The following is a 23,254-nucleotide window of genomic DNA, read 5'->3' on the forward strand; positions in this document are numbered from 1 at the left end:
TTAACCAGGGGCTGGTGCCGCCTGGGAGAACAGACACAAGCGCACAACAGTCTTCTCCCACACAATCCTGGAATGGGAACAGTGTGCAGCTGCCTAAGAAAGAGAAGCAGTTTCAGAGCTGTAGGGTGGCCTGGAGGGGCAGGGGGTTGGGGAGTGTATGTGTGTGTGGCAGGGTTAGGGAGTTATTCCTCTTCTCCTCCATCCAAGGACGATACTTATTAGAAATTTTGCACATCGTTTTTTATATTTAATTGATTTTTCTCGCGTGGGAGACAGAATCCTTCAGGTGCATAAGAAGAAGGGGAGAAAAAAGAAAAAAAGCAAGCCTGGCAGGGGGGCTTTCCGAGAGGGGGTCAACAGCCTTGCTTAGGATTGGGACTGCAGGCAAAAAAAAACTCAGGCGTCCACAACCTGTTTGGCTGCAAATACGCCTCCCTTCCTTCTGGAGAGCCAGCACCGTCCCTCTCCCCCTGGATTGCAGCCTCCAGGCGTTACCTCACACCCTTCCAGTGCCTCCACCATCCTCCCCAAATCCCGGACCTTTGGGGTGAGGGGAGAGGGGAGACAGAAAGGTCTCCATTCTACCTCGACATGCAAGTAGCGGCCAGTTCGCCTTCCCCACCTCCCTATGACCTTGGTCACCGCCCAGGTGAGGGCAGCAGCCCCCAAAACCACCTCTCACCCCTGGGCTCCTTCGACCCTCCCCCACCCAAGCCCAGGGGCGCATCCTCACTCTTCCTCCAAATGCGAGTCCAGGTCACCCCCGAACCCAGGCCGCTATGGAGAAGGCAGCAGCCCCCACGTTCCCACCTCTCACGCCTGCCCATTCCCGCCCCTCACCCAGCTCCTTCATCCCCCAAAGCTGGAGGCGCATCTACACTCTACGTCCACGTGTGAATCCCGGGCCGTTACCCCCACCCCCTGTCCCCTTCAGCCCCGGGCTCCGCCCACCGCACTAGGCCGCGCGCCCAGGAGCCCGTACACCTGGCCGTCCCACCCCGGGCTCCGCCACGTTCCCGACTCCTCCGCCCACGGCAGCCGCAGCTCCGCGCCCACCCCTCGCGGCTTCCTCCTCCCCGCCCTCTCCCCCTCCGGCAGGTGGGGGGGGCCACCAGCGAGCGCAATGGCGTAGCCAATGGGCGCTCAGCTTACGCTGGCCTCTCCCCCGGGCGGCGGCCAATCGCGGCGGGCGGTGGTGGCAATATTGGGGAGTGGAGTTTGCAGCCGCTGCTGCCGCGGGCTGGAGCGGCGCTGCCGCGGGGGCTGACAGGGTATTTCGGGAAGGGGGCGTGAGGGGGAGGAGGCGGCAGGGGCTGTGGCGGCCGCTCGGGCAGCGTGTGGAGGCGGCCGAGAAAAAGAGAAAGAAAGGAAGGAAGAGGGCGTGGAGTCCTTAGAAGGAGGAGGCGGGACCGGCCGGGCTCCTCACCTCTCGGTGGCGGCGGGCGGCCCGGGAGGCGGTGCCGCCCCCTGCCCGCGGACTCCTCAGCTCAGCCGGCCGCCGACCCGCCGGCCCCTGGCAGCTGCTGAGGCCACCGGCGTGGCAGCGGCGGGCCGGGGCGTCGGCGGAGGCTCGAGTGGGCGCGGAGGCGACCGCCATGGCGTTCCTCAGACTCCGCGACCAGGTAGGTGAGGGGCGACGGAGGGGCAGCGCTCCGACTGAGGAGGAAGGTGGGTAGGGCGGGCCGGCGACGTGGGCCGCCTGGACGCCTGCCCGGCGGGGTGGGTGCGCGGGAGGCAGGCGTCCCGCCTCGGGGACAGGCGTCTGCACTCTCCGTCCGCGTGTGAATCGCTAGCGGTTACCCCGACCCGGTCTCCTTCAGTCCCGGGCTCCGCCCACCGCGCTGGGCCGCGCTGTCGGCCTGCGCCTCCTGTCGCCTGCCAGGTGAGGCTCAGGCCTGACAGGTGGCTTCCTGCAGGCGGGCGGAGCGGCGCGGGCGGCCGGGACCCAGGGTCACGACCTTGCTTGTTTGCTTCCCCAGATAGTTCCAGGCACTTTTTTTCCTGGTTCAGAGCAGTTGATTCTGCTTAGGGAGTAGTTATTCAACGTGCAGGTTGCCAGACTTACTTTTTTTGGTATCTTGTGCACGTTCTTGATTACTTGGCTTGGGAAGAGCTGGTCAGAGATTACTTGAAGTGCCCTAAAGACTCGTGACTTTCTTGGCCTGAAAAAAATATTTTGTGTGTAGGAAGGAAATCGCAACGGTATCAGAATGATTCGTTCGCCTAAATACATAGGTAAGGAGGCTTTCAGGAGATGCAGGCGCTTGCAAACGTTTGTATCTTTCCTTAAGGGAAAAGGAAACGTGAAATTTACCGAGTCGTAGGAAACTTATTAGTGCTAAGAACTTATTTTTGCATTCCTCCCTTCCTTTTGTGAACAGAAGGTAATTGGACAGATTTGAAGGAAGAGTTACTCGCATGCATTGGGAAATTATTCCATAAATCAGTACCTGTTTTGCAAAATAATGGGGGAGAACTTGAGATGTGCTTTTTAATATTGTTTCTTAGTGAGTATTGTGCCTTGCGTTCTGAATCTAAGTAGTATTATGAATTCTTATTTCGTAAGTGAATTTTATGTTTAGGCTGGTGTTGAAGGTGTGTATCATTTGGTAGCAGAAGGGGTCTACTTGGTGTTGACATCATCTCAGGACATGATACTTTGAAAAACTAGTCAGTCAAGTTTATGCCTTTTATTTCAAATTGTAGGACTGCGCTGTCCAGTATAGCCACTAGCCGGAAAAAACAAAAACAAAAAACCTGTTGCCCTGGAGTCCATTCCGACTCATAGTGATCCTATAGGACAGAATAGAACTGCCCCCATAAGGTTTCCACGGAGCGGCTAGTGAATTTGAACTGCCGACCTTTTGGTAAGTATTGTAGCTCTTAACCACTGTGTCACCAGCCACTAGTCACCTGTGGCAATTAACATTTAAGTAAATTAAAATTAAATCAATTTCAAAACTGACTTCCTCAGTCCTGCTAACCACATTTCAAGTGGGCAGTAGCTACATGTGACTGTTAACTATCCTACTGGACAGCACAGATAATAGAAGATTTCTGTCATCAGAGAAAGTTTTATTGAACAACGCTGTTAAAGAATAACAAGCAAAGCACAGTTGAAATAAAACAAATTGGTTTCTCTTTGGAAACTGATTCGTGTACAGTTATCTCACATTATACTCCAAGGGGTGCGAAACTCAAGATCTAGATTTTCCTCAAATTTTTACCATTCTAAATAACTTTGTGTTCCCATAAGTAAAGGCTGAGGTAATGATTGTTAGCTTTCTTGAGTTTCTGATCCTGTACTTTTGGGAAAGTTATTTTTATGATTTAAATTATGTGTTAGGGATTTGGTGAACTTTTAGGAGAGCACACTATTTTATTCACTGTCAGGTTTAAACAGAAAGAGGATTGTGTTTTCAGTTGGTCATAAAATCCAGTTGCCCCTTTGTGTATGGTATTTAGGAATTGCACTCATGAAGTGACTGTGATGCTACTCCAGTTTTATATAATATCTAGTAATACTAAGTGGTAAAGTTGATCTATTTAACATCACCTGCAAACTTGAGGGTACTTGGATAAGTTAATAAAATGGCCTGGCTCAGAGCAGGTAGAAGAGCATTGAGGTTTACCTGTAAATCACTAAGCCGTTGGTTGGCTTATCTTGTCTCTGTTTTGGCAGACATTGAGGAACGAGTTTAATTTTTAATTTTGCCTAGTTTGAACGGAATAGCTGTTTTAGAAGTCGTCTTGTATGTTGATACTTTAGAGTTAGAAGTGATGGTAAAAGTGAAATGGAACGTAAATACTATTTGAACTCTCTCATCTACAGAAAAAGCAGCTCAGCTAAGATGAATTACTTTATTTGGAGGAAAGCAGGATGAGATCTGAATAAGTACAGGTGAGTTTTAAAGCTGGAAGGTACTTGACGTACATTTAGCTCAAAGAATAACAGGTAAAGCATAAAACGAATTGGCTTCATTTACATTTGAGGCTGGAAGTAGTAGAACCTACTTTTCTAGATCTGTTTCCATATTCATCTTGTATTTTGTTTTCTTCTAGCTTTGTAAAATACAGCCTAATATGTACAAGCTGTAGATGGGTAGTGGTCATTTTTTCATTGTGCGTTTAAGCATCAGGAGACTTAGAGATGGTTTAAATATAAAATCACTGAGCAAATAAAGCAGTTTGTTCAAATACCGAATCAGTAATCTGAATGAAAGAGCTTTCCTTCATCTTATGCCAGTACCTAATTATGTGGGTAAAAAGTTATTTCTTACTACTGTGTATTAATTGGTGAAAATAATTTAAGACTTTTTAAACTAAAATTAATTTCTTGTTCTTTGTAGAGTAGAAACATGAACTTTTCCCCAGATTATTTCGCTTTAGTTTACACAGCATGAATCTGTAATAGTTGTAGGGTTTTGTTCAACAGGTGTTGCTGTTGGTATTTTTCTCTTTGAAGTTAATAAAAATGTAATCCTACATGATGGAATTTTAACTTATTAGTGGTTCATAGTACATTCATTATAATAAGAAAGATAGACGATCTTTGTTTAGATCAGGGATCACAAATTCACATGCCTATGGGGACTACAATAGGGAGTGATGTCTGGAGATCACAGCATGTAGGAGCAGGTATGTTACTTGCTGCCATTGTTAACTGTGCAGGTATGCCTAGTATCTTTAGAACTCCTTTTTTTTTTTTTTTAAGGAATTCAGCACTCTGGATTCTTAATACAAAAATACCTTTTTATAAGAATTTAATGCTATGGCTTTAAAAAGGGGCTTGTAGGGAGCTAGCTTGCAACCTGTAGTTTTAATCAGCTTGAGAAAACAAAGTACTAAGTAAGATTCCTATGAAAAAGTTTTCTTCAAGGTAAAATGACCAAATTGATCATTGGTCATAAACTTTAAAAAATTGAAGTATAATTTAGGTCACATATATTGAAAGCTATATATATTGACTCGTGGTGACCCCATGTATACAGAGTAGAACTGTGCTCCATAGGGTTTTCAAGGCTCTGACCTTTCAGAAGCAGCTTGCCAGGCCTATCTTCTTAGGCTCCTTTTGGTGGGTACGGACCACCAACTTTTGGCTAGTAGTTGAGGGCTTAAATATTTGCGCCACCCAAAACTGTGAGATGTAATTTATATAACGTGAAACTCACCCTTTTAAAGTGTACAGTTCAGCGATTTTAAGTATATTCACAAAGTTGTGCGGTTATTACCACTGTCTAATTTCAGGTCATTTTCATTACTCTGAAAAGTAACCCCATATCCCATTAGCAGTCACTCCCTATTTGTTCCTCCCTTCAGCCTCTGGCAATCACTAATCTGCTATCTGTCTCTATGGATTTACTTATTCTGATTATGTCACATAAACAAAGTACTATAACGTGGTTCTTTCTGTCTGACTTCCTTCACTTAACATACTATTTTTAAGGTTCACGTATGTCGTAGTATCAGTCAGTTGGTTGTAAACCTTTATATTATGTTTCCATTGCCATCGAGTCGATTCCAACTGATAGTGACCCTATAGGACAGAGTAGAACTTCCCCATAGGGTTTCCAAGGACTGGCCGGTGGATTCAAACTGCTCACCTTTTGGTGAGCAGCCTCTGTAGCTCCATGTCATGTTTAAAACCAAACCCAGTGCTGTCGAGTCGATTGCGATTCATAGCGACCCTATAGGACAGAGTAGAGCTGCCCCATAGAGTTCCCAAGGAGCGCCAGGCAGATTCGAACTGCTGAGCCTTTGGTTAGCAGTCATAGCACTTATCACTACGCCACCAGGGTTTCCATATCATGTTTAGGGGTTCCTAAAAAAGTTCCTATATTTGTATGCTATTTCACTGCTTCCTGTAGTGTTTGTTGATGTTGTTGTAAGGTGCTGTCAGATCAGTTCTGACTCATAGTAACCCTACGTACAACAGAACGAAACATGTCTGGGCCTGCGCCATCCTCATGATGGTTGTTATCCTTGAGCCCATTCTTGCAGCCACTGTGTCAGTCCATCTCATTAAGGGTCTTCTTTTTTCCTGGTCCTCCCCTTTACCCTGGCAAACAGGTTTCATGTCAGCTTCCAGACTAAGACAGACTAGGAAGAAGGACCTGGCAGTCTACTTCTGAAAAGAATTAGCCAGTGAAAACCTTATGAATAGCAGCAGAACATTGTCTAATATAGTGCTGGAAGATGAGCCCCCCAGGTTGGAAGGCACTGAAAAGATGACTAGGGAAGAGCTGCCTCCTCAAAGTAGAGTGTACCTTAATAATGTGGATGGAGTCAAGCTTTCAGAACCTTCATTTCCTGATGTAGCACGATGTCTTACATACTTTGGACATGTTATCAGGAGGGACCAGTCCCTGGAGAAGGACATGATACTTGGTAAAGAGAGGGTCAGCAAAAAAGAGGAAGACCCTCAATGAGATGGATTGACACAGTGGCTGCAGCAATGGGCTCAAGCATAAAAATGGTTGTGAGGATGGTGCAGACCGGGCAGTGTTTTGTTTTGTAGTACGTAGGGTCACTGTGAGTCAGAGCCAACTTCACGGCACCTAACGACAACAATCTCTTTATCAAGCATGATGTCCTTTTTCAGGGACTGGTCTCTCCTGATAACTTGTTCAAAATATGTGAGATGAAGTCTCATCATCCTCCCTTCTAAGACGCATTCTGGCTGTACTTCTTCTAAGATGAATTTGTTCATTCTTTTGGCAGTCCACGGTATAGTCAACATTCTTTGCCAACACCACAACTCAAAGGCATATATATACACATAAAATCTATGTATTGCATATATAATTTGGGATGTTGTTATGTATGTTTTCTGAATCTGTTTTATAACTGGGGCTCCCTTCTGGGTTAGTGGTCATTAGGTGAGGATTCTTGATATGTTGAAGGTTTTTATGAACAAGCTTTTTAGTTATCTAGTGCTCCATAAGTGGGTGGTACCATAAGTGGATGGCTTTAACAGGCAGAAATTTATTCTGTCAGAGTTTATGAGGCTAGAAGTCTGAATTCAGGGCTCCAGCTCCAAGGGAAGGTTTTCTCTTTTTATCAGCTCTGGGGAAAGATCCTTGTCATCAATCTCCCCCTGGTCTAGGACCTTCTCAGTGCAGGGAACCTGGATCCAAAGGATGCACCCATTCCTGTCTCTTCTTTTGGCGATAATGAGGTCTGTCTCCTCTCTGCTCCCATCTCTCTTTTATATCTCAAAAGAGGCAACCCAATTCTGTAGATCGTGTCCTGCCTCATTAATATTATGTTGTTGTTTTTGTTGTTAGGTGCCGTCGAGTCGGTTCCAACTCATAGCGACCCTATGCACAACAGAGCGAAACACTGCCGGGTCCTGCGCCATCCTTACAGTCGTTGTTATGCTTGAGCTCATTGTTGCAACCACCGTGTCAGTCCGCCTCGTTGAGGGTCTTCCTCTTGTCCGCTGACCCTGTACTCTGCCAAGCATGATGTCCTTCTCCAGGGACTGATCCCTCCTGACAACATGTCCAAAGTGTGTAAGATGCAGTCTCGCCATCCTTGCTTCTAATGAGCATTCTGGTTGTACTTCTTCTAAGACAGATTTGTTCATTCTTTTGGCAGTCCATGGTATATTCAATATTCTTTGCCAACACCACAGTTCAAAGGCTTCAGCTCTTCTTCGGTCTTCCTTATTCATTGTCCAGCTTTCACGTGCATATGATGCGATTGAAAATACCATGGCTTGGGTCAGGTGCACCTGAGTCTTCAGGGTGACATCTTTGCTCTTCAACACTTTGAAGACGTCCTTTGCAGCAGATTTACCCAATGCAGTGTGTCTTTTGATTTCTTGACTGCTGCTTCCATGGCTGTTGATTATGGAACCAAGTAAAATGAAATCCTTGACAACTTCAGTCTTTTCTCCGTTTATCTTGATGTTGCTCATTGGTCTAGTTGTAAGGATTTTTGTTTTCTTTATGTTGATGTATGATCCGTACTGAAGGCTGTGGTCTTTGATCTAATGAAGTAAGTGCTTCAAGTCCTCTTCACTTTCAGCAAGCAAGGTTGTGTCATCTGCATAACTGCCGGGGGCCAGCCTCAGCAATGAACAGGGTTACCAGAGGAGGGGTAGAGTTCGGCGAAAAAGAATGAGAGGTAGTATGTCTTATATTTTCATTTTGCAGAAAAAGAAGCCTCTCTTTATTTTTTACATGGTCTTTTATATCATAAGCTTACAAAAGCATAACATCGCATGATCAATAAAGGGGCAGTACAAGATATAATCATAAACATCATTTCCCAGAGACATAATTTTCCAAGTGACACATAGTACAGTTCCGCATATGCACACAAGTACAATGAGTTTTTGTTTAATTGAAGAGAATATTTTGTTGATATATTTTTACACAAAGTAACAATTGACTTCATACTGCTTTACACTTTATGCTTAATCTTGCAATTCCTTCCACAGTTTTTATAATAATTAATCTTTTTGCAAAAACCATTGCCACATAGGCTTTGTCCATTTTGTCCAGGGTGGCCAAATTTTTGAAGTCCAGCCACTTTGGGTTACGTCATATTGTCCGCGATTATGCCAAGGACAATTAGCCCGATCTCTATACCCAAAGACCAGTCAAGCGCAGCAGTGAGCGAGGTAGACGAGAAGGTTGACCTGTAATTGGCTGAGAAATTGGCTGAGAGAACTCACTGCCTTTTGTTTTTCCACTTTTATGGGATCATGTGTGGGTGGTGGTTTAAAAACAAAAGGGCCTCGGTAAGTACCAGGATTCCACCATCCTGTTTTTGTTTTCCATAGTCGAGCTATTTGTTTTTTCCCCTAAGACAACTTCATGTTGATCCCCAAGTAATACACGGGCTGTCCCTACCCGGGATTTCACCAGGGGATTATGAGTAGGACGCCCCCCTCCAAAGGTCCCTAAATCTATAATGGAATTTTATGCTTATACATTCTGCTATACACAGGCTGAAAATGAAACAGAAACATAACACAGATGACAGAGATATTCCTGACTTTTCAGGAATTCTTCGATGTTTATGCTGGGGTCAGTGGGTGCAGAGGGGCCGCCCTTGCAGCCTGGCTCCTCCTGACTTTTCAGGGATTCTTTGATGTTTATGCTGGGGGCAGTGGGTGCAGAGAGGCCGCCCTTGCAGCCTGGCTCCCAGCACATAACGCAGGTTGTTAATGAGTCTTCCTCCAATCCTGATGCCCCATTCTCCTTCATATAGTCCAGCTTCTCAGATTATTTGTTCAGCATACAGATTGAATAGGTATGGTGAAAGAATACAACCCTGACGCACACCTTTCGTGACTTTAAACCAATCAGTATCCCCTTGTTCTGTCCGAACAACTGCCTCTTGATCTATGTAAAGGTTCCTCATGAGCACAATTAAGTGTTCTGGAATTCCCATTCTTCGCAGTGTTATCCATAGTTTGTTATGATCCACACAGTCAAATGCCTTTGCATAGTCAATAAAACACAGGTAAGCATCCTTCTGGTATTCTCTGCTTTCAGCCAGGATCCATCTGACATATAATAGCAGTTAGGATTTACGACACATAGGATAATCACATCAGATCACAAAATGGTGGGCAATCACACAGTACTGGGAATCATGGCTTACCCAAGTTGACACACATTTTACGGGGACACATTTCAATCCATAATAGTAGGGTTGGCATATCTCAGTGAGTAGAGAGAATAACTTTACTACTATTTTAGTAAGTTCACGGTTGATCTAGTACCCACTAAGGGGGTAGAACATTGTACTTTGAACTTTGTTTATGGAGGCACAGGGGAAGATGATCCTTGAAAAATCTTGTAATTTGGGGTACAGAATCCATGAAGTGTCTGAAGAACACTGAGGCCCAGATATTGAGGTACTTTATATCAAGGGTACTCCTTTTCTGCTGGTGACTGTGGGACACCCAAGAGCACATTAGGTACTGTGTCTGCCCTGAAGGATCTTATTGGCTGTGAGAGGAGAAAAGATACAAATAAATACAGAGTGTGTGAGATACTTCACATGAAAAGCGTTGTGGAGGTCGAAGACAAACATAAAAAGCATATTATTTGAAAATATAATGAACAAGTGTATTTTATGTTTCCTAACTTTTTGTATAATACAAGGAAACCCTGGTGCTATAGTGGTTAAGGGCTATGGCTGCCAACCAAAAGGTTGGAAGTTCTAATCTACCAGGTGCTCCTTGGAAACCCTATTGGGCAGTTCTACGCTGTCCTATAGGGTCACCATGAGTCAGAAATCGACACGACGGCAACAAGGGTTTTGGTATAATACAAGGTAGAACATGGTGAACTCTATAAGAGATGTAGGTAACTTGTCTCAGAATTCAGAAAGGAGCAGATGATCTGATCATGGACAGAGGGACACCGTCACGGCAGGGGAGGTTTTTTAGGTTTACCTGGAAGTATTTGTAAAAAGCAGACAGTTGTGCATGAAAGCAAAAAGAGGGAACCATAAGGTCAAGCCAGAAAGAGGATGGTGTGCCTGTGTTGGAATAGTAAAGAGAGAGAGAGTGCCATGATTGGTGCAAGTAGTTGAAAAACAACGAGAGATAAATTACCTAGGTTAACTGTGACTACATTATGAAGTACTTTAAATATCAGGCTAAGAAGTTTGGATTTGATTGGTAGGCAATGAGAAGTCATTATAGCTGTGCTTTCTTAGAGTCTGTGAAGGACTTGGAGAGAAATGTGAGTATATGTACTTACTCAAGAGGGCCCATAACTTTTTTTAGATTCTCAGAGGGGCCTATGACCCCTGAAAGTTAAATTACCACTGTATTACAGGTTTTAGAAGAGTAGATTACAACAGACAGATAAACACCCAAGGCCAGTTGGGTGGCTATTGCTGTAAATCAGATTGTATGTAATCTGTTTGAGTATAAACTGAGGACATTAAGTACTAACCAAAGTTTGAACGGAAGTGAGTATATGTTTAAAGGTCCCACATAGCCATATTAATGGCTCACTTGTAAGTACAATTGAGAGTGACTGTCATATATTTTGGAAACCCTGGTGGCGTAGTAGTTAAGTGCTATGGCTGCTAACCAAAGGGTTGGCAGTTCGAATCCGCCAGGTGCTCCTTGGAAACTCTATAGTGCAGTTCTGCTCTGTCCTATAGGGCTGCTATGAGTCGGAATTGACTCGATGGCACAGGGTTTGGTTTGGGTTTTTTTTTTTTAATTGTATATTTTTGTTGTCGTTGTTATTTAGTCCCAGTAGGATAAATTAAACTTTATGAAAATGAAGTCAAACATTGATTAAGGCAGTAAAAAAGAATCAGATAATCCAGGTGTTTAGATTTGGGTTGTGTTAGGTTTTTCAGCATTTTATCTTGTTATTTGGTTTTTATTATTCTAGTCTAACATAAAATTGATATTTTGTGAATGTACTCTGGGGTGAAGTGACCTTGGAAAAATGCTGTGTGTCTGGACAGAGTAGTTCGGGATGAAGTCTTTTTGTTTTGGATAATGTTCCTGGTAGACGGCCACATGAAATCAAATCAGTCACACAGTAATACTTCTGATTGAGAACAAAATTTAATGAAATCTCCGGTTATTAGTATGTTGTGTACAAATATAAAGTTAGAATGATTACAATTATCCTATGCTTTTTAGTTTTTATTTCCACCATTCCCCATTCTTATTTATATGATAACTATCCTCCTTATTTGAAGCTCATTAAAAAAAAAAAAGAAAAAATTACTAACATTCTTCTCTGTATTTTCTGATTGGCATAGAAAACAGTCTGGATGCAGTTATTACTTCACAGCTTTAGGGAAAAGGCCACTTAATTTATTAGTTTATTATCAGCTTAAAAGTCAATCTTTTGTACTTGTAAGGATTTAAGGCCACAGATAACATTAAAACATGCAGCATAGGATAATTAAAATACTTAAAAAGTAAAATCAGGTAAGAAATATTTGTTCTAAAACTTAGAATGAGAGTTATTACAATTGAGCGCTACATTTAACTTCATTTCCTGTTATCTAAGGTATAAAAAAGAGAGATTGATTTTATATTTTATAGTATAAAAAATAAATAATTTTTTTGTATATTTTATATTTTTTTAATATATTTTATAGTAGGGAGCACAAATTACTTTGGAGAGGTAGCCTTTTCCCTTGCATCAGTTTCTGGATTGAAAAATTTGATCACTTTTTCTTTTTTAGGTAGCTTTATTGAGATATAGTCACCTACCATATAATTTACCAATTTAAATTATACAGTTCAGTTCACAGAACTGAACAAGTATCATTACGATCAATTTTAGAACATTTTTCTCATACCAAAAAGAAACCCCTCACCTCTAAGCTGTCACTCCCTAAATGCGTATCCTCTCCAGCTGTAGATGACCACTGAACTGTTTTTGTCTGTGTAGATTAGCCTTTTCTGGATATTTTGTATAAATGGGATTAAATAACATATGTCCTTTGTGATTGTCTTCTTATCTTTGGAGATGTATCTATTAAGATCCTTTTTTCCTTTTTTAATTGGGTTATTCGTCTTTTTATTATTGAATTGTAGGAGTTCTTTATATATTCTAGATAGAAGTCCATTATCAGATACAACATTTATCAGATTTTTCTACCAGTCTGTAACCTGTCTTTTTGCTTTTGTGATGGTGTCCTTTGAAGCATAAAAGTATTTAATTTTGATGAAGCCCAATTTATTTTTTCTTTGGTTACTTGTTCGTTTGTTGTCACATCTAAGAAATATTTGCCTAACTCAAAGTCATGAAGAGTGTAGTGGGTTGAACACTGGTCTTGAAAAAGACATGTCCAAGTCCTTACCTGAGGATCCTGTAAATGTGATCTTACCTGGACAGAGGGTCTTTGTAGATGTAATTAAGGTAATGATCTCGAGATGAGGTCACCCTGATTAGCGTGGGCTCCAAATCCAGTGGAATGTCCTTGTAAGAGATAGAAAAGGAGAAGACTGAGAGACCTAGAAACATATGGGAGAAGGCAATGTGAAGATGGAGGCAGAGATTGAAATCACGTACCCTCAAGCCAAGGAACGACTGGAGCCTGAGATGCTGAAAGAGGCAAGAAAGAAGTCTCCCCTAAAACCTTTGGAGGGAGGGCAGCTGTGTAGACACCTTGATTTTAGACTTCTGGCCTCAGCTGTGAGAAAATAAATTTTTGTTGTAAGCTACCAAGTTGTCATTTGTTATGGCAGTCCTAGGAAACTAGTACAAAGAGTTGTATAGTTACAGTTCTTATGTTTTGGTCTGTGATCCATTTTGAGTAAGTTTTGCATGTGCTATGAGGTAGGAGTTTAACTTCATTTTTTTGTGTGTCTAGACTATTCTTTTCCCATTAAATTGTCTTGGTATCCTTGTCAAAAATCAACTGACTGTAAATGTGAGGATTTATTTCTGGCCTCTCAATTCTGTTCCACTGGGCTATATCAGTACCATACTGTCTTAATTACTTGTAGCTTTGTAGTAAGTTTGGAACTGAAAAGCATGAGTCCCCCAACTTTATTCTTCTTCTTCAAGATTACTTTGGCTTTCCTGGGTTACTTGCATTTCCACATAACTTTTAAGATCAACTTGTTAATTTCTGCCAAAAAGGCTGTTGGACTTTAATGGGAATTATATCGAATCTGTGGATCAGTTTGAGGAATACTGCCTTCTTAGCAATATTGTCTTTCAGCCCATGAACATGGGATGTCTTTCCATTTATTTAGTTTTTTTTTTTTTTATTTCTTTCAATGACGTTGTTTCCAGAGTACAAGTTTCTTAATTTTATTTTCAGATTCTTTATTGTGTATAGAAATACAGTTGTCTTTTGTATATTGCTCTTGTACCCTGCAACTTTGTTGAACTTGTTTATTAGTACTAATAGTTTTGAATGGATTCCTGAGCATTTTCTGTATATGAGATCATGTCACCTGTGAATAGAGAGAGTTTTACTTCTCTCCAGCCTAGCCTTTTATCTCTTCCTCTTGATGAATTGACCTGAGCAGAATCTCTAGGACAGTGTTGAATACAAGTGGTGAGAGTAGACATCCTTATCTTGTTCCTGATCTTCTGGGGAAAGCATTCAGTCTTTTATTTTAAGTATGATGCTAGCTGTGAGTTTTTCATAGATGGCCTTTATCAGTTTCAGGAAGTTCCCTTCTATCTCTAGTTCGTTGACTGGTAGCTTCTTATACATGGATAAGAAGTTCCCACCTTGGGTCCATGATATAGCCATATAACTAGAAGGAAAGATCCCCTGGCTTTAGCCAAGGTCATATATTGTCGGAACTTGTCCATTCTCAAGATTTCTAAATATTGCTTTTTTATTAGTGATTCTCAAATTTGTGATTCTGGTTTTGAATTTTCACCTAAGTTCTAATCTCTCTGACATTTGCTTATTTGATGATTCCAGTTAGCTACCAGTCTGCCATTCCAAATTCAGCACGACTTTATTCATGCATTCATTTGATTGATTCATTTACTGTACATTGAGTGCTATTCCAGACTCCAAAGGATACGAGAATATTTTTGGAGAAATGTTTGGGGTAAGAATGGCTCTAACACAGAGGACCTGGCGTGTCAACAGAGGACCCTCTTGGAGATATGCAGGGGCCGTATCACGAAGATCCTGTGAGCTAAGTTCTAAGGAGTTAGAACTTTATTCTGAGAGTAGTGGTGAGCCACTGAAAGATCTGAAGCAGGAAATCAGTGTCAGATGTGAATCTTGAACAAATCGTGAGGAAGGAGAGCTAGTGTAGAATATATAGATTGATGTTGAAAATGAAGCTGGAGGTTGGGGAACTGGTAGTTCTATCATTTGAAAAGAAAAGAAAGCCCGAAATAAGACAGTGGCAGTGGAGCTCTGGTGGCACAGTGACTAAGAGCTACAGTGAGCTGTGGCTCCTAACCAAAAGGTTGGCAGTTCAAATCCACCAGCCGCTCCTTGGAAACACTGTGGGGAAGCTCTGCTGTGTCCTATAATTAACTTGGTGACAGTGTTGGTTTTTTGTTTTTTAAGTGGGGATAGATGGTAGATTTTTAGGAAGTCAAAAATGGATAGTACTTGGTAACTGGATTATAGAGGCTGAAGGAGCAGGACAGTACCTCCATGATTCCTATGGTTTTAACTAGGTGGCCTAGGTGGTTAGGGAACAAACAGAGGGAACTGGTTTGGCAGGAAGATGAATTCATATTTGGATATGTTGGGATGCTAGCAGGACATCTACATTGGAGAAGTGTTATAGTTGTTGTTAGTTGCCATCAAGTTGATTCCGACTCATGGCGACTCCATGTGTGCAAAGTAGAACTGGGTTTTCAAGGCTGTCATCCTTCATAAGCCGGTCATCAGGCCTGTCATCCAAGGCACATCTGGGTGAGTTCAAACTGTCAACCTTTCGGTTAGTATTCGAGTGTTTTCAGCGTCTGCACCACCTTGGAAATCCTAGGCGGTTAAATGTGAGGCTGGATTCAGAGAAAAATGTTTTAGGTGATAATTAACGTGAATGAGGTCACTCAAGGAATGAGCAGAGCTCGTGGTCAGTGAGAGTATAATGGAGACTATAGGATGAATAGAGAAAAGGAAACCTGAAATTAAGCTACAAGAGGTAGGAAGAAAGCTACGAGAGGCTGCTGTTACAGGCCAAAGTAGGGAAGAATTAGCTCAATTTTTCGTTATCCTTTAGTTTTCCTTTTATCTAGTACATTGTTTTAAACTTTAACATGAAAATTTTTTGTTTTGCTTTTCCCATTTGCCTCATGCTCTTTACTACCTAAGCCAGTGTTTCCTAACTTGGACATACATCACAGTTAGTTGGCGAGATTAAATGCAGGTTCTTTGGGTCCTGGTAGACCTACTGAATGAGAATCACCTGGGATAATACCTTAGAATCTGTATTTTTTAAAAACTTCTGTGATAAAGACTTGCTCTTTACCAAGCTTGTTTCTTTTTATCCCTGATGCCAGCTAACCTATATTTACTAGTCCCTTTGCTGTTGCGGATGGCCATATGATTGAGATCTTTCCATAGGAAATTAAGCAGAAGTGTTGAGTGTCACTTTATCCACCGCAAATACGAAGCCCCCTCGATCGATCCTCTCTCTTCCCCACCTGCTGTCTGGCAGTTGTAGGTATGACAGAGCAACATTGGAAACGAGGGGTCAAATAGAGCTGAGCATCTGTCAGCCTGGGTCGTCTCCACCCTCCTCAGACTGATTTTGGTCTTTCTGTATGCAGGGATTAAAAATAAACTATTGTGTTATGCCACAGTTTTGGAATTTACGTATTATACCATCCATTGTTACGTTAGCCAGTATGGTTTCTTAGATTACTATTAAAGGATCAGAGTTTGGGAACCATGGCCCTTTGTCTATGCCATTTGTATTTTTAAACTCATTTATATGGTAGTCTTCAGTTTCAAACAACGTATTGCATTAGGCAAATCTGCTGCAAAGACCTCTTTAAATTATTAAAAAACAAAGATGTCACTTTGGGGACTAAGGTGCATCTGACCTAAGCCATGGTATTTTCAGTTGCCTCATATACATGTGAAAACTGGACAATGAATAAGGAAGGCTGAGAAAGAATTGATGCCTTTGAAGTACGGTGTTGACGAAGAATATTTAATATACCGTGAACTGACAGAAGAGCAGACAAATATGTCTTGGAAGAAGTAGCAGCCAGAATGCTCCCTAGAAGCGAGGATGGTGAGATCGTGTACTTCTGGCATGTTATCAGGAAGGACCAGTCCCTAGAGAAGGATATCATGCTTGGTAAAGTAGAGTGTCAGCAAAAAAGAAGACCCTCAACAAGACCGATAGACACAGTGGCTACAACAGTGGGCTTAAACATAGCAAGGATTGTGAGGATGGCGCGGTTACTGGGCAGTATTTCATTCTATTGTACATAGGGTCGCTGTGAGTTGGAACTAACTCGATGGCACCTGACGACAATAGTCTTCAGTTGTTGACTTACAGGGACTGTAGGTAAATATTGTGTTTTTTTTTTCTGTAATAATTTTAATGGAAATGGTTTTGTTAACATCCTGATAATTTTATTAAATGACAAACATTTGCATGCTTACTGCCTCCTGGTCTTTGATGCTGGAGATACATCTATATATAAAACAAAGGGTCTGCCTTCTGGTATGGAATAAGGTGGACTCAGATAAGGGCAAGTGTCTTACCTGTACTTTGGAGCGCCAAGGGAGAAGTGGCTAATTGAACCCAAGGTGGAGTGGGTGGAGTCCTTCTCGATGTTTATATCCCTTTTGTAATATTGTTCTCTTTTGTACTCGTTGGACAGGAGTCATACATAACCTCTTTAAAATATCCCTTTAAACGAAAGAAACCAAACCTGCTTCCATTGAATCGATTCCAACTCCTAGTGACCTTATAGGACAGAGTTTCCAAGGAGCGCTTGGTGGATTCCCTTTAGAAGATCGAAAACCACAAGGACATGTTTGGTAGATTTGTGTTCCGTGGGGTGTGCCGAACATGTGCCTTTTCTTAATCTCCATCACTAAGAAAATTATTTAAGAGAACTATAAATTTTCGTCTTGATGCAGATTATATTGTTAAATGTTGCCTGCAATTAACAAAGAAAAAATGTGAAGAAAACCTTATTGATGATATTTACTCTTTCCCTCTTCCTTTGCAGGGAAATTTTGGATTGGGAATGGTGGAAGTCAGAAAGAACCTACTTTCTTCATAAACATGGTATGCGAAATCTGTGTAAGTTCCATAGGGTAAAATCACATAATTAATCAAACAGGACTTGGAAAGATCTATCTATCTGTCTTGCCAAACCCATGGCTGTCCAGTTGATTCTGACATGACGACTCCATGTGTGTAGAGTAGAACTGCACCCTGTAGGATTTTCTTGGATGTAGTCTTTATGGAAGCAGATCGCCAGGTTTTTCTTCTGTAGTGCCACTGGGTGGGTCCGAACCTCCACCCTTAAGGTTAGTAGCTGTGTGTGTGTGCGTGCGTGCGTGCATGCGTGTGTGTGTGTGTAGATGGGTGCATTTGTATATGAATAATAAACAAGAGTCTTCTATATATTGCATAGTTCTCTAAATACTTAGGGATTTCCCCCAGTTTTGAAAGCTGACACGCTAGGCAGTGTGTGGTTGCAGTGTCAAACTGGATCGTTACCAGCATGTGGAAAGTGTTCCCAGGAGAACTATAAAAGGCTGAGCAAGTGAGAGCCACAACCTGGAGAAATAGGCGTGCCATGTTCTTGGAGTTTGTTGGACTTGTTTGTTAACAACAGTTGGCTTTTAAAGGATATGTAAGCAACTGCAGCGTCAGTAGGGTTGAAACCAGGTGACTAGATCAGAGTAGCAAGTGTAATATTAGTTAGGCAAGACAGATAAGTAGCCTAATCCGAGGTACGAGCAAGTAGTTAGAAACTAGCGTGTCTGTGAGAGCCTGCAGGATTCAAATAGGGAAGATGTCTGGGATCAAGAGACTTGAGTAAATGAGGCCAAGGAGCTATGTAACCTTGCAGACATTCTCATGTGATCTTGTAGCAGGGACAGTGAGAGAGAACTGGTTAGAGTATTTCCTAATAGAGAAGCTAGTCAAGGGGGGAAATGAAATATGGGCTGTATGTCCTATAGAAATGTTTCTGTGTGATTGTGTATATATTCAGTAATGGCTAATCTACTCACTTAACAATGGATGAACTTGTTATTTTAAAGAAACTTACTGTAAATGATTTAAAATATGAAGTCCTTTAATAGAATAAGTTATCTTTTAGCTTATCTTTTATCATAAAACTGAATTTCTGTATATCACCTTGACTTAAATTTAGGTGCTCTGACGGTTTGACTGTTACAGTTGATCACTACAGAGACTATTTTGCATGTTCTCATGAATTACTGGAGTCCTGGTGCCATAGTGTTTAAGAACCCAGCTGCTAACCGAAAGGTCAGCAGTTTGAATCTACCAGCCACTCCTTGGAAACGCTGTGGGGCAGTTCTGCTCTGTCCTGTTGGGTCGTTATGAGTTGGAATCGACTCAACAGTCTCAAGTTTCAGGTTTGGTAAGTTATTGGCTTACAGATTCAATTAATGTCAAGTGAACTCCTTACCTGCTCACCTTGTGCCTCTCTTTGCTCCTTGGAGCCGCAGTTCTGAACTTGAAATTTCTTTTCTCTGACCACAGCTTCTTTCATTCTTGGTTCTTCCAGTGAACCTGAGCTTTGCTGTATTAAGCCTACTTCACTGAGTTGATCGGTTCAGTTTGGCCACAAACTGACCTCTGGAGAATCCTTGACCTTTTGATTTGCAGAGTCCTGGTTAGAGCAGTGTTTTTCAAAGTGTATGCACTGCTAAAGGGGCAAGGTGGGCAAACCTCACCTTTGTCATTTCCTTGTCACCACTTACATGGCACTTTGTCTCTCTTACCCTGACCACCCAGAGTTAAACTAGACCTCATCCCTGGCCACCTAGGGCCAGGTCATTGGGTACCAGCCGTAGGCTCAGAAGTCTGCACAACTCCCATCACTTCAGACCAGCTGGCCCCTCTCTCTCTCTCTCGTCCCCTGGGACTAGCCTGTGCAGCCTTTCTCTGTCACGCAGCTGCCCAGACCTGGGTCTTCACAAATCTCTGTCCTGCTAGTCCCTGCTGGCTTATTGCCCCCTGGGTTTGCTAATTCTCTATAACTGCTTATAAAATTCACAGAAACTTTTTAATTTGTTGTTGTTGTGTGCTGTTGAGTTGATTCCAACTCAGAGCAACCCTTTTGACAGAGTATAACTGCCCTATAGGGTTTCCTAGGCCATAATCTTTACGGGAGCAGATTGCCAGGTCTTTTCTCCTGTGGAACCACTGGGTGGGCTCAAACCACTGGTTAGCAGCAGAGAGCTTAACCATTGTGCCACTAGGGCTCCTTTACTTGTACCTACATTTACCCATTTGTTATAATAAGAAAGAATACAAGCAAAGAAAGACTTCAGTTAAGGTCTGGGAGAGGGCCCTGTGGCGCAGCGCAGAGACAGTCTCTGACTTTCATCTTTATCCTCCCATCTTGTCAGCTGGGGATTATGTGCCTGATGATTTTACACATGGTGTTAGTTGATGAGGACTGAGGAGGGATGGCAGGAGCTGAGACTAGGGGAGGAAGAGTATATAGGGGCAATTCTAAACTAAGGGGCTTGAAATTTATTCTTACAGCTGTGGGGTGGTAGCCATTGGAAACGTTTATTTAGAGTTTTGTCGTTCAATTTGAGCCTTTAGGAACCGACTTTGCAAAGACTGGGCTCTGAATGCTTAGAGATGGCAGTGACAAATCACAGGTTCAAAGAGGAAGGTGAATCTGCCTTTTTCTCTGGAATTGGTCCTTCATTCTTTTGGGCAGTTAAAAGCTGTTTGTATCCAAGAAGCTACTTCATTGCAAGCACGAAATATTTACAAATTTGTGACAGAGTGATGTGGAGAGGGAATCATGAGAGCTCTCTGTGAGGTTTGTACAGCAACAGTTTGAGAAAACCGCTATTATGGGAGTCCCCGGCTGGTGCAAATGGTTAACGTGCTCAGCTCCTAACGGAAAGATTGGAGGTTGGAGTCCACCCAGAGGTGCTTTGGAAGAAAGGCCTGACAATCTTCTTACAAAAAAACAGCCGTCGATAACCCTGTGGAGCACAGCTCTGCTCTGACATACGTGGGGTTGCCATGAGTTGGAATTGACTGGACAGCAACTGGTGTTTTGGTTTGTTACAGGCTGAACAGATTGCTTATTGTTTGTGTGTATGGAGTGGGGTGTGTACTGAAAGCCTAAACATCCTCTGGCATCTTATTTATTTTTGACTGTTCAAGGAAGGCTGGGCTGATAATAGCAGTGCCTTTTAGTTGTTTTTTTTTTTTTTTTTTTAGTAGTTGACATAACAGGGAAGTGTTTGGCCTTTTACTTACTTGGAACCCACAGCTTTTTTTTTTAAACCATAGGTAGGCTAGGTAAGAGGCTTTGTACTTGCTTCTTAGAAGAAATTTAAGAGCAGTAAATTGACTGCCTTCAAATTTTTGCTACCAGTTCTTCACAGAAGTACAAAATGCAGAACCCTGCCTGATTCCTTTGTAAACAATCCTTGTGATTGTCAGCTTGCCAAGGGATGCTTTTTTGTTTTGAGTAATTTCTGGGGAATACCTTGCTTTGGATCACCCTTAGTTATTGCCCAAAGTTGCCTTCGGGAGTACAGGTGCTCTTTTCCCCGCTTATTCATAAAACCATTAAATTCTACTTTTTTCAGGAATTTAACATTGTTTTCATTGAACTGATGTAAGTTAAAATTGAAACGGTGAGAGAATTTACCTATTTAGTCTTGAGCTTAAAATTTCCCAAAGAGTAGGAGCCATAGTTTTGCCCACCACCAAACATAGAACAAGTAATTTTGAATGTATGGACATGATTATGTCATGGCCTTTCTAAATACAAAAATACAACTTTCACTTAGAACATTGAGTACTTTGATAATATCTTTACTGATATTGGTGAGAATGTAGTGAAATTGGTCCCATTATAGTTTTTTCTATTTGCCTTTTTTTTTTTTAGTAATGTTTTAGGTGAAAGTTTACAGAGCAAATTAGTTTTTCATTAAAGAATTAAGAGACAAATTGTTTTAGGACATTGGGTGCCAACGCTTTGATGTGTCAACACTCTCCCCTTCACGCCGGGTTCCCTGTTTCCATTTGTTCACTTGCCCGTCCCTTCCTGCTTTCTTTATCTTTGCTTTTGGGCTGGTGTGTTCATTTAGTCTCATAAACATGGTTAAATTATGCAGCCAGTTCCTCAGGTGTGTTATTGTCCGCCATATAGACTTGTCTCATCTTTGGCCTAAGAGGGAGCCTCTGGAGTACTTTTGTACCGAGTTAAAAGGGTATCCGGGGGCCCTAGGCTTGTGGTTTCTCAAGGTCCGTCAGACCAGCAAGTCTGGTGTTTTTTTGTGTGTTTGAATTTGAATTTTGTTCTACATTTTTCTCCTGCTCTGTCCAAGGACCCTGTATTGTGATTCCTATCAGAGCAGTTGGTGGTGGAAGCCGGGCACCATCTAGTTGTTCTGGGCTCAGCCTGGCAGAGATTGTGGTAGTTGTGGTCCATTCGTCCTTTGGACTAAACTTTCCCTCGTGTTTTGTTTTTTTAATAGACTGAGGTAATCCTGTTTATTTGTCTACATGTTTATGGTGTCTCCCTGTACTGGAATGTGAACTTTAAGAGGACAGGGACCATGTGTCTTTTATGTATTGCTGCATCCCTGTCATGGATTGAATTATGTCCCCCTCAAAAATGCATGTGTTTACTTGGTTAGGCCATGATTCCAGTATTGTGTGGTTGTCTTCCATTTTGTGATTGTAATTTTATGTTAAAGAGGATTAGGGTGGGATTTTAACACCCTTACCAGGTCGCATCCCTGATCCAGTATAAAGGAAGTTCCCCAGGGGTGTGGCCTGCACCACCTTTTATCTCTGAAGAGATGAAAGGGAAGTAAGCAGAGAGTTGGGGACCTCCTACCACCAAGAAAGCAGTGCCAGGAGCAGAGCTTGTCCTTTGGACCCAAGGTTCCTGTGTGAGATGCTCCCAGACCAGGGAAAGACTGATGACAAGGACCTTCCTCCAGAGCTGACAGAGAGAGAAAGCCTTCCTCTGGATCTAGCGCCCTGAATTTAGACTTTTAGCCTACTAGACAGTGAGAGAATGAATTTCTTTTTGTTAAACCCGTGCGCCTGTGGTATTTCTGTTACGGCAGCACTAGATGTCTGAGACAATCCCTATCACCTATTACAGTGCTTTGCGTATAGTGGACACTCAAGTAATTGCTGAATGAATTCTGATTTGGTGTGGCTTAGATGGTATCCTGACGTATATTAAAAAAGCACCTCAGGTTATTTTGATGTGCACTCCCATGGTTGAGAAACCTTGGTCTATCTTCCCTCTCTAATGCGCGTGAGATATAGAAGATATCACTCCTGAAATTGGTAATCTCATTTCCCTAGTAGAAAGAGTTTAATTTGGTAATGTTATTCAGGTGTTGTTTGTAGGTGGGACTCAGAATGGACAGTTGCATTCCATCATCGAATAATTAAGTTTAGGAAAGGTAGGAAGATAGACCTAAAATTGAGTTTATTCCTTTTTTTTGTTTTGTTAAAAAAAAAAAAAAAACAGTCAAGGTTAGACTTCCTAGGTGGTTTTCCTTCAAAACACTACTTCTCAATGTTGGGTAGGATAGGATTTTGCTTCTGGGGGACATTTTGACGTCTGGAGACGTTTTAGAT

The 23,254-nt window shown here is 42.2% G+C and overlaps 1 long non-coding RNA gene across 3 annotated transcripts in view; it reads left to right on the forward strand.

Annotated features, from left to right (window-relative positions):
* The first annotated feature begins 1,289 nt into the window (after positions 1 to 1,289).
* The window catches only part of LOC126068359 (uncharacterized), a 43,754-nt gene continuing 21,789 nt past the window's right edge, over positions 1,290 to 23,254 (forward strand). The window contains exons 1-5 of one of the 3 annotated variants that reach the window (XR_007515627.1): positions 1,290 to 1,622; positions 2,707 to 2,867; positions 3,833 to 3,901; positions 17,640 to 17,698; positions 18,798 to 19,028. This is a non-coding gene — a long non-coding RNA (uncharacterized LOC126068359). Of the gene's footprint in view, positions 1,623 to 1,647; positions 2,868 to 3,832; positions 3,902 to 17,639; positions 17,699 to 18,797; positions 19,029 to 23,254 lie in introns of those variants that run through there. The other 2 variants (XR_007515628.1, XR_007515626.1) reach the window with 2 other exon arrangements.

The sequence above is a fragment of the Elephas maximus genome, chromosome 27, assembly GCF_024166365.1.
Source record: "Elephas maximus indicus isolate mEleMax1 chromosome 27, mEleMax1 primary haplotype, whole genome shotgun sequence".
NCBI lineage: Eukaryota > Metazoa > Chordata > Mammalia > Proboscidea > Elephantidae > Elephas > Elephas maximus.